The following is a 17261-nucleotide window of genomic DNA, read 5'->3' on the forward strand; positions in this document are numbered from 1 at the left end:
ACATCAGTTTTAAGAAATGTATATGATTTTTTTTTTTATGTTACAGAGGTGATTTACTTTAAGTAATCCAATTACTCACATACTACAAGGCTTTAAATATGACAGGGGAACTCTGTGCCTTTTACAGCACCTCAGTCCTCATCTTCCCAAAGCAGCACAACATGTCACCCCATTCTTTATGTAAAGTAATTCCTTCTTCTTATTTCATTGTCTGCACTTTTACAGACCCACCAGTTCTCAGGCCAAGTTTCTTTTTTGTGTCCGAGTAGGAGGTTTGGCCAGAGACCTCTCAGAGCCCCCTCCCAGGCAGCTGGTTTGACCCCTGATCCCCCCTCGAGCCTCGCTGCTCTTCACATCCTGCTCACATTTTCCTTCCAGTCTCTCACCACAAGAGTTTTTTGACTTTCCACAGAAAGCCAATGTCAAGTTCAAACTCTCATTTCATATTTCTGAAGCTCTTCTGTTCCTGAACTTTATTGTGAATTCCTTTTCCCTACATTGTTTTTTATTTTTCCTGGGATCATTCTCCTTTTCTGAAGCACATTTATCACTGTCTGAATGCTTCTAAATTCCTGTAGTAGTTCACTAAAAAAGCCAGCTTTTTCCCTACAGGGGACCGAAAGAGATTACAGAGCCTGGAGAAGCTCCTTGCAACTTCACCCACACACCTGCACAAGGGTGAGGCTCTGTTTGCTTCCTCCAGGCTCACTCCTCATGACCTCATTCAAAATCCTGACTCAGATAAAACTCCCCTTGAAATCAATAGCTGTATAGACTAATTAAGAACTTCTGGACTGCAACCAAACATCTTGTTGGAAAGCCTAATTAGGGATGATTATAAGTTAATTGTCTACAGTAAATAAAATAGGCCTTCTTGAATTTCTTTCCTGCTCTTCTTGAGAAGTTGAGAGTGACTGCAGGAAAAATGTTTGTGTTGATATTGTTTTGTGCGTGGCTGCTTTGTGAGTGTTCAACACTGGACAAATTTTCTTGCTAAATAGAAGAAAAACAGATTTAAAACCTCCCCTCCCCCCAAAAAAATAACCAACAAAGAAACAAACAAAAAAAAAAACAACACAAAACAGCAAAAAATGAAAGAAAACCAAACCAAAACACGCCCTCCAAAACAAAAACATGTACCAAAATTCACAACATTCTTTCAGTGAATGTGCTTGGGCTCATTTCCCAGGTGACAGGGTAGAAACACCATTACTTTACCCAGCTGTAACTTAAAAGTTCTTTTGAGAGGAATGGTATTAAAATTATTATAAGACCCTTCATGAGATTGTAGGTCTGGTCATATGCTTCATTTACATTACTTTTTCAGTTCTTTGAACTGTATAACAGGTTGTTGGCTTAAACTTCCCAATGGGATCTGTCCAAATAACACTGAAAATCTAGGGTGAATTTTGATGTGGGTTGAACAGTTTATGGATATTGTGCTTTTTGTTAAATTCTTGAAATGAAATTTAATTGTGAATTCAAAAATGTTAACATAAACAGCTATATGTAAAGAATTCAATAGTAAATGTGAACAGTTTGATATAGATCCTATGAGCACAGGAATTTATCTAACTCTGTGATTATTGTTCAAGAAAACTGGTTTTCCTCAGTAACAACAAATTAAACTAGTTTGTACTTAGGCTGATGTTGTAAAGACCTGACTACTGATATTGGTAGTGCCAAGCAAGCTATCTTGAGTATTTCCACTACAATCTGAAGCATGCAGATTGTGTGACAATTTTCAACGAACAATGTCAAAATGCTAAGAGTTGTCATTTATAACTTTATTTTTCTCTCCATGACCTGTGGAATTTAATACATACTGACATTCACAGACAGCAGTTTTCCAAAACTAAGCACAGAATAGTAGTTTTTTGCGCTGTGTGCTTCAGATGTGGTAATCTTCCTCTGATTTCATTTCTTTCCTTGACCAAGTGGGGGTGTTCTTGGCATAACATTTCTGAAGAATAAGATCCACAAATATATAGCAATTCTCTGCTGACATCTGGGAAGAGCTGGTTTTAGTCCATGTTCCAGCTCTGCCAGCAAGCAGATGGGATCACCATTTTGACTGGATCATAGAAAAGGACTTATTCTGAGCCTCCTACTACAACAAAATCCACAGCAATGAGTCTGGGCCAGTGGTTCTGAAGCAATGTATTATAATTAATATATATTAATATATAATATTAATATACAATGTAAAATGTATTTATATAATGTATTTATATTATAATTTATAATGTATATATTAATATATAATATATAAAATATACAATTAATATATATTGATTATAACTACAGTGATTAAATCTCTAGTGTGGGGGAAGATTTGGGGGAAAAATGAAGTTTGAGGCTTTAGAGCTTTGTTAAAGTTATAGAACAAAATAAGCATTCTGCAAAAAGTATGTAGTCTATAAGAAGTTAGCCTTTCTTCTGAATGAATTTTATCCTGTCTCTGTGACCTGTGGAACTGTATTAATCTTAATATTTATATTTTAGTACCTTTATACCTAAAAAGAGAAAGTAGTAGTTTACAATGAAACAGTTAGGCAATTTTACAGGATGAAAAATGGTACAGGATTTCAAGTCACACGGAAAGGCTGTGACTAAACCAGGAAATTAAGCCAGGGTAGTGCTTTCCTATTTGATTGTCACTCTTAAAGTTTACTAAAAATAAGAGTTAAGTAAGTAGCTCAGAGAACAGGTCCACTTGTTCCAATGCCAAGAAAAACTGAGTGTCAAGAAAATTCATTCAAATTTTGCAACCTCTACATTACAGCTGTGGGTTTTCTCTTGAAGATGACTTCTGCTTCCCAAAAATGAAAGTGCTGCCACCTGAAATAGCTGCTCCCTGGTCACACAGGTGGGATACTCGACAACCAACAGCCATCACCATCATCGTAAAAAGTGACTATTCATCAGCTTAATGGGTATCAGTCCATGAACATATGATGTGGAATTAATGAAGACAACAGTACAGATGGAGGGATTTGCTATTTTCCTCTTACAAACAGGAGTTGTAGCTGAAGCCTCTACTGACCCTCATTAAGCTGAAAGGCATGTGTATTCAAGAACACTTCTGTACTCACTGTCATCTTAGTAAACATCACCACCTTGACAAAAGGCATGTTTTAGCTTTTATTACTTAAATCACAAGTCCTAGGAGATAGTATCATCGGTTCATATACATACATTTGCAGCCTATGATGCTCCCTGCAGTGTGAACAATATGAGATTACAATCCATTTGTGCATATGCAGGAATCGGTACACATAGGTCTGCCATCATGTCCATCTACATCCCAATAATTCTGAATCACTTAACTGAGTTCAACCCAGTGTAGGGGCTTTGTAGGAAAAGGTAGGTGGCTAAGCAGGAAAGAGATGTCATTGGTGGTCTCATCAAGTCAGACCTACTCTGATCGCAAGGTTGCAGTGTGCTCTCCACCCGCTGGAGAATTCACACAGAAGACAACTACTATGGCTGCCCCAACCACAGGAAAAGTTTTAATTGGTACTCACGCCAGATAATCCAACCACAAGACACAAAACTATAAAACCTCCAAGCTTCATTAGCTCTGCTGCAGATGGAGATGTTTGTCTCTCCAGGAACCACTCTTTACTTTATTTGTGGCAATTTCACTAGACTTTTCATCTTCCATTTCATTTGAGCTAGTCTCTCTCCATCACAGCTGGCCTGCTGAGCTCTGAGGAACAGATGTATGAGGTCCCTGACTGCTGCTTGGCAAACTCAGCTTGTGCTGTTTCAGTGCTAGTGCTGTGCTGTGCAATTCCTCCACATCCACTCACTTTTCAATCTCTTAGTGTTTTGAGCTATCACAAAGCTGCTGTAGATCAGTGAGGGTTTCACAGACAGCCTTCCTATATTTCTCTGGGGAAAAGAAATGACTGCAACTCCTTTATTTGTCATCTTTTTCCCAAAGAGACCACCTCCAGTTTCCCAGAGTTGGCTAATGGAGCCAGCAAGTTGGTTTTGGAACAAATGCATTTAATCCCTAAACTAACTCCAGTTGTCTGAATAAGCTTGGTACAACTTCCTTTTATCTGTAAAATGTCTTTCCTCTCTCTATAAACCTCAGATTTTTCCTGTCTTTGTGAATAGCCCAGAGGATCACCCTCTACGGGGAAAGACAGACATCTCTGAAGAGAAACATTCATGCCAGCTATTTTTTAAGATAGTTTATAGGCACTTTTTGGTAGTGCCTGTACATTTTACCAATGCAGAAGTGGCCTAGACAAATAGATTAGATATCTAAACTTGGTAATGGTTGAAAATGTGTTACAAAATCTTATTCAAAATATACAGATTATAGCCTCTCATGAACATAGCATGAAGCAGAACACAATATACAACTGAGAAAGATTAGGAAGTTAAGTGATTTTTTTGATAACAGCCCAATCCTCATTTGAATTAAACTGATATCAGCAGCTATCAAAATCAATAAGATTATGTTAACAAAACAACAGCTAATGATGTGTATTGAAAATAACATTAGTTCGTTTTCACTAAATAGAAAATGCTAGGGAGGCAACTGTGCTTTTGAGAAGAGCCAAGCAAGTTGCTATGCTTTCTCTAAGCCCGTCTTTTCTGCCAGTAGGGAAGAAATACTGCCATACATGTCCTAGCATACTAGAGAGGAAAAAAATATTCTAAAAAAAAATCTCTTTTTTGTTGTTTAAGGGTCATTCTAACACAAACTCAAATGGGCAACCTGCCAGTGATGTCATCCCCTTTGATCCTACCTCACTTGGAGTATTGTGTGTAGTTCTGGTTTCCTCAACATAAAAAGGACATGGAACTGTTAGAACAAGTCCAGAGGAGGGCCACGAGGATGATCAGGGGACTGGAGCACCTCCCATATGAAGACAGGCTGAGAAAGTTGAGGTTGTTCAGCCTGGGGAAGAGAAGGCTGCATGGAGATCTCATAGCAGCCTTCCAGTATCTGAAGGGGGCCTACAGGGATGCTGGTGAGGGACTATTCATTAGGGACTGTAGTGATAGGACAAGGGGTAATGGGTAGAAACTTAAATAGCAGAGGTTTAGATTGGATATAAGGAAGAAATTCTTTACTGTGAGGGAGGTGAGGCACTGGAATGGGTTGCCAAGGGAAGTTGTGAATGCTCCATCCCTGGTGGTGTTCAAGGCCAGGTTGGACAGAGCCTTGGGTGACATGGTTTAGTGTAAGTTGTCTCTGGCCATAGCAGGGGGGTTGGAACTAGATGATCTTAAGGTCCTTTCCAATCCTAACTATTCTATGCTTCTATGATTCTTTTTGCTGAGATTGGGCAACAAGATATACTTCCACATGACGACCATGTGTTCACAGACATGTTAGCTAGCCTTTCATTTTTAATTTGTATTGCTCTTTACCTGTAGAAGATGGTAAACCTTTAAGCTGTCAGCCTTTGTCCAAAACCTACTTCAACTTGTAGGTTCATAAAATCCTCCAAATCCTCAGTCACTTTACATAAGTTACAAGGAAATGGAAACATAAATGTCAATGTTGTTTCAAAGTTATATCTTACCCTTATGAAATCTGATCAATCCTTTGCATCTCTAGTTATGATAAAATCTATTTTATATTAACATATTCCCTGCTCATGGAAAAGGGATTGGAACTAGATATCCTTTCCAACCCTAAATATTCTATGATTCTACGATTTTATATAAGGCTTTTTGAATCAGATTGCTTTCCTAGTTACTATAAAAATTATGGACCTCTTTATGCGGCTTTAGTATAAAATTTTGCAGTACTTTATAAGTACATGACAGTACCACTCTAGATTTTGAGGCAGAACATAGAGGGAACCCTGTAACATTCTGAGATTGTAGGGAAATTTCAGAACACTACCAATCCCCAAACAAGTTTGGCTGCAGATTAATATCCTTTCACTTTTGAAAATATGTCTTGGGATATACAAAGGCCTCAGTCACGTTTTTATATATCACCCACCCAAGGGCAACAGCATGGAGAGCTTTTAATACAGTTAGGGAAAATGTCATCAGACTCTTTAGAAAGATTTCTCCTCTAGGTATAGTTCTAGAAGTCCTTGTTTTAATTTATAGATCTGACAGGATTGGTGAATATAGTGAAGCATATTCCATTGTGTGTGATGCATGTGCTTCTTTCATAAAATACACCAGATGGAAAGATGGTACCATGGGAGCCCACCAGGAATCCTTCATGAGCTATCCAGAGAGATACCTATTATATTTAATTTTCTCAAAATCTAATAATAACAGAAATTCTCCTTTTCACATCTTTTTGTGAATGTCAAGAAGGAAAGCATCTCTACTGAGAGATAAACAGTAGTATTTTTTTACCTTCAGTAACTACTTGTGTACCTCCCAAAATCACGTGCACAGTCTTGTCAAAATGCCAGACATTCTGTTCTGTTACATTACAGTGCTGGCCAAAAGCCAAGGAATCAGCAGTTCTGGTTTCCATGAGGAAAACATTCTTCCCAGAGTTCAGATGTGATGGGATTTTAATGTGAACCAAGGATGTTTCTTAGGTCAGCAAGGTGGCAAAAGGAAGTATTATGAAGAGGAAGGCCCTAAAACTTGGCATTCAGGGTGTTTTTTTGAGGTAATTCTAGCCAAATCCTTGGCATCTTGCCCCTCACTGCATGCAGGGAAACTGTGTTCAGTTAATGATATCCATAACTGAGGACTTCACAGAGCTGTGACAAATGCAGCTGATTGATTTATTGCTTTTCTCAGGCTTTGCTTGCTCTGTTTTTCAAGTGGAGACCAGCTGCTGGAAAATGGTATATCAACTCTTGCTGTAAGTCACAGCTCCCAGCACCGAGTTGCTACTTCAGCCTTTTCTGAGAACATCGGTTCCCCCTAACTGAAACCATGGACACTGTACAGGGACATTTGATTCACTTTCCTTTTGTATTTTAAGCAGTATCTGTTAACATCCAAATTATTCTCTGCTTCCTGCAGTGTTCCCTAAGATAAGAGTGGTTCACAAATGTACGTTTGTGGTAATTAAACTGTCTTGAAAGTTGCAATGTCAGGAAATATACAATTCTCCATTCTTTTCCCCTTTCTCTTTTTGTTCCCTTCTTGCCAGCTACTCATCTATTTATAGAAAGACACCTCACCATTCTCTTCAGAGGCAATGATGTGCAGAAGCAGATATTTTGAGGAAGTCCATTTGCTGAACAAAACATCCATTACCTTTATCACCAGTAAAGACCAAAAAAGAATTAATTACAACACTTCACTTTGGAATGACTAATTGAGTTGTGAAACATACTGACATGCTGAAGTCACTGTGGTAAGTTGAATACCGGCACTCGTAGAAAGCAGGAAATGTAGATAAGATGCTCATTCACATAAGTTAAAACTAGAATACATTTTCAGTTTGTGTTGATGCTCTGAGCTTGCCTAATTTCTGGCAAGTCTTATTAATCAAGGGTCAGGGAATTAGCTCAGAGGAGAGAACAGCAGAACATTTGTACCTGCTTGGTTCAACTATGAAATCAACTCTGAGTGCTAAATACACTGCATCCCATCCTACAGTCAGAGATCAGCTGTCAACTCCTTATTCAGTTATAGAATCACTTAAATTAGTCATTTGATGGGCTTTAGTGGTGCATCTATCATACGTACTCTATCATCCTCCTCCACTTGTGCTAGCACTTTGAAATCCTTCAGGTTATGGCAAAGAACATGCGCAAGAGTGTTGCTGGGTGGCCTCACTGCAGGTGTGCTCCAAATCCTCACCCTGCAGCTGTTCAACTGTGTTGTGTAGTGCTGTACTTTGAATATCTCCGCTGACCATCCCCAGGGACTGGAGCTTCATCATCTGTGCTGTTGAATTCTTAGGAAGATCCTTGGCAGATCTTTAGCTGAGGTCAACCTCTCTATTTCAAATGGCCTCAGAAGTGGTTCAGAAGCTATCACGAGGTGAATGTCCTCCACTTGGGCATTTACACTGAGAGCAATGTTCTTGGTGCAGGTTTTACTGTCTCATTTGATTTCACTGGCAAAGAGCAATATGGTCTACATTACATTTATGGGTGCAATACATTGTTTCCATGTTGAAACAAATAATTGTTCAGCATAAAATCTAGGAATTAAGAAAGTCTAGCCCAAGAAATTGAAATTTTATACATATGCTGCAAAAATAATCAAATAACACGATACTACTATGCAGTTAATTCAGATATAAAAATCTGCACATAAATATAATTATTATGCTTACTTAGCAACAACCATGTATTTCATTACTGAAGGAGACTTACAAGTGCTCAGGGGATCCTCTTTTCTGCATTTTCCCTGAGCTCCAGGAAAGAAGAAGGGGTTACATTCCTGCACTGGTGGAATCCACCCTACAGATACATCCAAATCAAAATTTAGCTTTTATTTCTAGGGCTTTTTGAAAAGCTTCTGAAGAGGAAAGTACTTTGGTCTTTGCAATGTCCTTGGGGCCTGATCCAAGCACTTTGAGAGGAAAGAGAATTGCTGAGTTTGCTCCAGAAGGTAAAATCTCAATGCCATTGAAATAAGTGCAACTGTTCCCTTGATCCATTGAAGTTAGGATCTCAGTCCATAATATCGGAGAAATCTACCTCCCTATCTCTCAGCTTTAACTCTTTGGAGTACCAAGAGTTCAGCAACACACTTCACGGGTAATGTACTCAATGTTTTTTTTCCCACAAAGAAAACAAAAGCACATTCTACAGGTACACTTAATTGAAATTGGTTGCTAATTGATTTTTTAATATATTTTATTTAAATCCTTAAGGGGTTGGCCTTGTTTGCAAAATGGAATAAACTATTAGATTCTCTGGAATCTCCCCCCTAAATTCACCTTGATGTCATCCTGAAGAATCAGGTTTTTTTACAAGGAAGTTCTCAAAGTAGATATGACAATGAGTATACGTTTTTCAGTCATGTCACACTCACAAAAATGACATGCACTCCAATCTCATTTCTACGGGTTTACACCACATATTTTCAGTGCACCTGTTATGCAAATAAAAATTGCACTTCCAACTGAAATTTTATCTGACCATCTCCACATTCTGTAGTAAAAGTTGGCTTGCTACTGTAAACTCAAACACTAAAGCCCGAGGATGGTGCTGAAGAAATGTTAACACAGATCCTCACTTTTCCATTATTTTAATGAAGTAGAGAATGAGCTTCTGGGATGAACTTCATTTTGTACAAAACCCCATGAATATAGATGTACTGTGGGAAAAGGAGTCTGGCCAATGAACTGGAATGAGATGACCAGGAATTCAAACTGTAATTCCTGCAAACTCCTTTGGCAGAACCTAGTTATAAGTCTATCACAAGACAAGAATGATATTTGCCACAGGAACATCAGTTTGTTTGTGTTCTCTTCCTGCAAATCTTTATGCTAACATCAATTTGCAGCACTTCCATTTCCTGAAAAAATACCTTCAGTAATCTCATCTGGGAATTATACCCATGTTGCTGTCAATATAGTTTATATTGTCCATAAGTGACGGCAAATGTGCAGTGTGCAGAGACCCCAACAACTGCTTAGAGCCTTGACAACTGCAAAACAAAGATGTTCTGTGCTGGCCTAAGCTTGCGAGAATGAAGGAAGTGCAGGAGCCAACTGCATACTTTGGGAGTTTTCCAACTCTGGCAGGAAAACTTTTCTTTTTTCTTTTTTGGTAACAAATGGCACTAATGAGAGCAAAAATTTCAGTAATTAACTTAAGAGGCTTAAACAAACAACCTGACTAGAACAATGGAACATGAAGATGGAAATATAGATTATTGTAAGCTTATTGTCACTGTAGACTGATAATGTTTTAGCAGGCTATCTGGCACCACTGTAATTCATTTCATCACAAGCCTCATTCCAGGGCTGCCCATTTCTCTATCTCTCTGCTGTTCAGATTTAGAAGCAAATAAGCTGTATAACAGAACTGGAAGAAAGTAAATCTGAAAGCTGCTGGCGGAGGGGGGAAAAAAGGGGAAGATGTGAATTGACTGCACAGAAAGGGAATTCCTTGTTCAGTCAAAGAACAGCTGTAGCTTTTACAGAAAAAGGGATCAGTCCATGAGTTAATGTCTCATGGAGAAGAGTGTTCAAATCCCTGCCTGCTCTGCTGCACATTTAGTGTACTATCTTGAACAATTCACTTGAACCTTAGTTTCCGATTAGCTAAAAACTACAGTAAAAGACAGAAAAAATATCTCTTGCAGGAGCTTATGACATGCAAAGCTTATGACATGCTCAGATAAGGGTTAATGAGTTAATTTAAACATCTTATGAACCACTGTGATATCTTGCAAATTACACTAATTAGCTTCAGCTGAAACCTGAGGGAAGTTCAGTGGAAAGCCTGTATTTACATGCAGTCTTGTGTTTTCAATAAGGTTTTTCTTTCTCTGATGACAATTATTCAATGGTTCTTTACATGTGAAGTTTCATACCTTTTCCAAATTGGCCCTTTTTTGCTGTACAGTAAGTTATGCCAAACATGTTTGCAAAGAGATTGCATATTCTGAACTTTTAGTAGAGAAACTAGGAAAAACAGCTCCAATGAAGAGGGAACAACTTCATTTTATTCTTCAGGACAAAGACTGCTGTGATAATAAAAGTCAGCATTGCTGATAATTTTCTTCAGGAACAAGTGGAACTTCTTTTCAGGCTTTCAAGCTTCCACAGCAGCATAGCAGGATGGGTTAAGTGATGGATAAATGTAAGAGTGGTGTTGGACTGGAAACGTGCTGCTTAAAGACCATTGATTGCAATTTGTCTGTAATTAAAGTGAGAGAACAGAAGTTATATCTCAAATATTAATCGTTTTTTACTTATAAAGTACCTCAAAGTGTATTCAAAAGGGTTCAATTTAGAGAGGCAAAACCAGTTTTGAAAATCTAATGGAGAGAAGGGGTTGGACAGGAAATTTGGGATAACATTGGGGTTCGATTTAGCATGTATTTGCTACATACCTAGATCTCCCAGTGATTCACATCCAAGTGTCTAAATTGTTTATTAAAAACATGACTGGTTACATCAAGAAGCAAAGCAACATTTAGGAAAAAAACCCCACAACTATATACAATATGTAGAAAAACCTGTACATTTAACATGGAGGTTTAAAGAAAATACTGAAAAGAGGATGTGAGAAACTAAAAATACTGAGGGAAAATGATAGCATGATAAAATGTGTTTTTAATATATGTTGGAAGAAAATTATGTTTTAGCATTGTCCTGATGTTGGGAACAAATCGTCAGATTCTTATTAGAAGACTTAGAATAGTTAAAATTCTTGAAATGGCCGGATTTCTAGAAACAAAATACAGATGATGTACTTCTACCACATAGGAACAACAAATTTCTTTATGTCTTGTCAAAGTCTGAGGGAGATATAAAGCAGCTTTAAGTAGAATTAAGCACTTTTGATTCAGTGGACAATGAAGCTTTGCTTACAAATTGCTCTAGGAAATCTTTAATCCTCATTTTTAACAAACCCTGGAATACCAGGAAAATTCTAGAAGACTGACAGTGAACTTACTCTAAAGTGCCAATACTCCAAAAAGTCTGACAAGATGGCTGGAGTAAGAGTAGGTCAATTAGTCTGACATCTGTTCCAGAAAACAGAAAAGTTGGGAAGAGAATCAGCTGAGAAATAATTAAAGGATAGAAATAAAATTAATTCCAGACAACATGGTTTTATGAAAAGCAGATCATGTCAAAGAAATCTCACTTTATTCTTTGATGAAATTGCAAACTTGTTTGAGTAATCTGATTTTTCTGTAAAATATTTGGATTTAGCAGCACAAGATGTTCTGATTTAAACATTGGCATCATATACTATTAATAAGGAAAATGTTTTATGAATTAAGAACTGGTTAAGTGATAGATCTTAAAAAGAGATTGTCTCCAGGAAATTATCAACAGCTGAACATACTTATAATGGAGTTTCATGGGGATCGGTAGCAGACCTGATACCATTCAACGACTTCACTGATTATTTCTGAAAGTAAATATTAAATCACTTATGATAACATTTGTAATTAAAATGAAAACAAACAAAAAAAAACAAAACCCCACAAAAAAACCCCAACCCCCCAAAAAACCCAACCCCAAAACCCAACACAGACTAGGTAATATAGGAAATAAGAATAAGGTAATGGAGAAAGATGATCTGGATCTTTTCATAAACAGGACTCTGAAAAACACCTAAGGATCAAAGTGAAGGAGCAACCTAATGTGAGGTCCCAGCATGGTAAAAGTGATGATAATTAGCTCTAATTGTAGCCTGCCTGCAAATGTAACTACACAGTCCTCTGGATTCAGGCTCTTCAGTGTGCAGTCAGCTCTGGTATCTCTCTATTGCACTTCTCTACACTTCCTCTTCTGCTGGTTAGTATAAACTGAGACAGCTCAAATGCCTTGGATGCCTCTGCCAGCATGATGTAGTTTTGCGCTTGATCACAATCACAGTACTTTCACAGGGAGAACGTAATGGGTATTAAATAACCCTTCAATCTAGGAGGAAGGAAGTAACAAGAACCAGTGTCTGGAAGTTGAAGACATGCACATTTGAGTTAAAAAGTATTATAGTTAGTATATGCACATCACTGGAAGAAATTAAAAAGGGAACAGCCAGCTTTAGTTATATCTGTGGCTTTGGAGGCATGTAATTTTGTGAAGGGGGGGGGGGTAGTTTCCACAAGACCTAGGCTGAAAACATCGCATAACTTTATTGTTTTAAGAACAGTGACTTGGTAGCAATTTTTGGTAGCAATTTTTGTTTACTGCTCAGAACAATGAGCTTGCTAACACTGATTTTAGTCTGGAAGAAACTGAAATCTCACTACTCAAGGGCAGAAGAATATAGTACATACAGAAGAATTTGTAAAGCAGAGAGTTCATAACAGAAAGTACTAATAAGTCAAATCTGAAACTGCTTTCAGGCAACTAGCCTGCTGGCTGAAAAGAAAAAAAAAGTCCTAGAATGGCCCATGGTTAATGCTTTTCAGATGACAGAAAGGGTATGACCTTGAGAGGTCATCCCCTATCTTAAGTCAAGATCAACTCCACTGAAAGCTGATTAAGAGAAAAATGAAATGCCAATAGTGTTAAGCTCACAGGTATAAAAAATGTCCTTGCTGCAATAATGTAAATGGCTACAATCTGGCTGAAATACCCCCTAACTCAGGCAGCTCAAAGGAATAATAGCAGCTTCTCATACAACCTGTGAATGTATGACCCTTCCAGAAGGATCCTTAAAATTCCCCAAATATGCCATTTTCTCAGAGCCTGCAGACTACAAAACCAGAAGGCACTGCAGCTGAATCTGTGTGTTTGTAAACTAGTTTGGGTCAAGGATTAAAGAGTGTCCTGACCCTAATTCAGCCCTGCTAGTCTGGAAGTGCCAAACAGGTTGTATTTCAAGAACAGAAGAATAATAAGATCAACTACAAGTGACTGAACTTCTCAATATAATCAAGGCTTTTTATTCGGGAATATGCTCACCCTAACCTGCCTATAACCCTTCTTTCCTCCTTCTGCCCACTGCTAAAGCAAGAAACCTTCCAGACTCCAGTTCCTATAAAATCACATCTCCTATTTGAGAATATTACTCTTAAGGATCTTTAAATTTAAGTTTACTAATTTGGAAAACCACAGTAGTTTGCAGTTAAGAGTGATATTGAAATTTTTTTTAGTAAAATGACCTTAAAAATCTCACCTTTTTAATTATATACATTTTCAGTACAATCCCATTTAGGGAATACTGATTAACTCAGGCTAACTAAGGGAGCATTAGGCAGGCAGTGTTAATTTTCTATTATGAATTATTTTTGTATGTAGACTAATACACACCCATTAATGATTTAATACAAGAGAGATTGGAAGAGATATCCTCTGTCTTTCCAGACAAAATAATGTAAAATTTAAGAGTTCTAATATTGCTGCTTTGGGAAATATCTGAACTGTTACTTGTATAAGAAGCTACTTACACATTCTACTCAAATTATATCTTACAAATTCCAGCCAAAGACTGTGAAATTGCACAAGTTAAAGAAATGTAAAATTAGACCACATTGGGTTAATTCAAATAAGCAAGACTTGAACTAAAAATAACAATATCATGGGCCCTTTCTGCTCCCACTTGCTATCGACTATAGTGGTGTCAGTCAGGAATATTTTAGTTGGCTTGATGGGTTTGGATTTGCAAAGCCTAAGAAATTGAAATTACTTTTTTTGCTTTTATTTATTAAAAGTGAGAACAAATTTTGAAGCAAAGAATGTAAGTTATATCATCGAGGCACTTGCACTGAGATTAGGTGGGAAGAAGTGAGTATTAGGAGAGAGTAGGATTAGCCTGTCAACAGGAGGGTAAATTAGGTCAAAGCAGCTGTGAAACCTCACCTGAAGTCTCTTTTGTCAGGGTAGTCTGCCTGGAGGCCAAATCCCTGATGGCCTGGCAAGCAGAGTAGGTTTCCAGGCAGGTCTGCCTTACATAGGAGCTCTAGCCACATGTCTGGTATAGGCAGCTGGTAAACTGCTCCAGCAAGTGGCACAGGCATCACAGTGCTTCACAGACACTCTTCTTATGCTGTGCGTGATGCAAACACACCATAAAAAATTGTGCTTGACCCAGTTTTAAAGATCTTAAAAGACAGGTCAAAAATGAAGGACAGGACATGGCAACCAACAGATGCAGCACAGTGAGATGTGTAGGAATTGCCACGGGAAGGCAGGATCACTCATCCTTCCATTAACACCTATTCATACACAAGGTGAAAATCTAGCTTTAACAGTTAACACTGAGCATCCAAATCACTTTTCAAACTCTGCTCACACAGATGAGTTGTTATTTTCTCTGGAGACCAAAGGCAGTATAGCAGCAGTTTGTGTGTCTGTAGTGGTTTCTCTAGTGGACATCACAAGGATTCTCCTTTGGGATAATGTCCACATCTCCTATTGTTTACTTTGCAGGCCAACCCCACTAATTGCCCTTAATAAACAACTCTGCTTCAACAGGCTGGAGCAGCTTGTGATAATGACTCTATGGGCACTGCTTGATGAGAAAAGTTAAGAAGGGTATATCTCTACTAACCAAATTCCATAACTGGATGATCAGGAGGGACAGCAGCCGAAATAGCCGCTCCCCAGCAACTATAATTGATTACTTCTGCTCCTTTGTGGGCTCACCAGACTATCTTCCCCAGGATAATAAACACAGGTGGAGGTGATTAAATTGATAAAGATGGAGGAGAGGAATTTAAATATTCTCTCTGAAGCGAGACATACAGTGCTTTTGCTCAAGTAAAGCAAAACCTCAAGCCTAATGTATCAAAAAGAGAGGAATATGCAAAAGACCTCATGTAGAAGACAGCAACATTCTTGTAGACTTCTGTGGTATTAACCCTTTCCGTTGTTACACTGTGTTACTTATGTGGAGTTTAAATTACTCTTTGCTTTAAGAAGTCTGTTGGCTCATCGATGATGGGCCCTGAAGGGAAGCCTTTAAGCTGACTCAGAATGTGTTCAGTAAATATATTTCTGAGTCCTCTGAAGCATGGATTGAATTTACCATTCTGATCCTTTTCACAGAGATTACCTAAAATATAGTCTTTAATAGTTCTGTTGGAACACTACTCATGTTTTACTATAAGTGCAAGTTTATATTCCTGTAACTTTCTGCAGAGTTATGCTGACAAAACTCATATAAAGATTCAGTTACATGAGTTCACAATATTAGCATATTCTTCTGTCCACACTAGCTATCCTCATCTAAACACATCTATATTGGCACTTCTTCATTGTTTTGAATTGTAGCCATACTGTGCTGCATACAGTGCTATGCTGTGCTCCTGTCTCTCTTGCCTGAGACAAGAATCAACCCTGAATTTTTAACATGAACCATTAAAATACAAAGGTGTTGAAACTGCAGAATGACAACTTCTCTATTCCTCCAATTTTCTGCACCACTCTTAGCTTTATAGAAGTCTTTGAACTTATGAGTTCCCTTTGGTGTAATGTTCAAGCAAAAAGAGGTTTCAGTTGTTAGTTTTCTTACATCTGCAGACTTCAACAGTCCTGAAGGTTTAAGCATTACTAAAAGTTATGCTGTTGATTCACTTAATGTTTAACCACTGTAGTAAGATCTTGTTGTAGAAGATCTGCATTTTCAGTGAAGGCTTTGGGCTTTGGTACTCAGATGTAACTGTTGTGAAAACAAATGATAACTACCAGCTCAGAAGACGAAGGAATGGACGGATGTCATGCAAAAGGTGCTGGCCAGCAGAACATGAGAAAAGAATTAACACATTTTGAGAGGAGAGCTGTTGGCGTCTGGGTATGGTGTTCAGTGTTTCTGTCACTGCTCCCACTGGCTGACCTATAGATTGGCTGCAGACCTGGGAACAGCTTGCCCAGTTATCAGCCCAGGAAGGAGTGCTTCAGCAACCGAGCATGTGAAATAGAGAAGGAAGAAAGAAATGTGCTAATGAGGTTTTATAGAGAGTTTTGTGAGTGGAATATGGAAATAATGAAATAATCCATCAAAAGTGGTAGGACCTGCAAGGGGAAAAATAATTTTGTCTGGGCTTATAAAGTGCTGAAGTTAAGAATGTAGAAAGGGGCAGTCATCAACCAAATAAAAAATGAGACCCACATCTTGTGGTCCAAGAGATGAAAACTTAATAAACTGATATCAGCAAAAGTGCTAAAATGAGTTTCAATAATTATTAAATATACTTGATGATTAACTGATGCCCCATTTAGATCTGTTTATTTGGGAAATACAGAGTCTCATTCTAAGTCTGAGTAAGGTGGCATATTCGCTTGGGAAATGTGAAGCCCATGTAGAGGGGTTGCCTCAGTCTGCAGAGTATAATTATATCAGTTCATGATGGAGCTATGCAAGTTGGTTCCTCATGTGAGGAGTAATTAGCCAATAATTAGGTTCAATTCAAGGATCAATCCATGCATTGTGTGCTCAAAGATTGAGAGAAAAGGTATATAGTCTTACCTATTTCTACACATGGTATGTAAATCTTCATTAGTTACATAAAAATGTGTGGAATCTCTTTTCTTCCTGTTATCTGCATCACTGAAAAAAATGAAATTTTGAGAAGTATAATAACATAGAAACTTTCCCAGCTATTTGGCAAAGTGAAGAGCCCAGAAGAAAAGCAGATTGTAGACTCACGAATGAATAATCCTGAAAGGCAAAATATGCCAGGAATATATGTAATGTAGAATATGCCAGTTC

This window comes from Melopsittacus undulatus, chromosome 3, assembly GCF_012275295.1.
Source record: "Melopsittacus undulatus isolate bMelUnd1 chromosome 3, bMelUnd1.mat.Z, whole genome shotgun sequence".
NCBI lineage: Eukaryota > Metazoa > Chordata > Aves > Psittaciformes > Psittaculidae > Melopsittacus > Melopsittacus undulatus.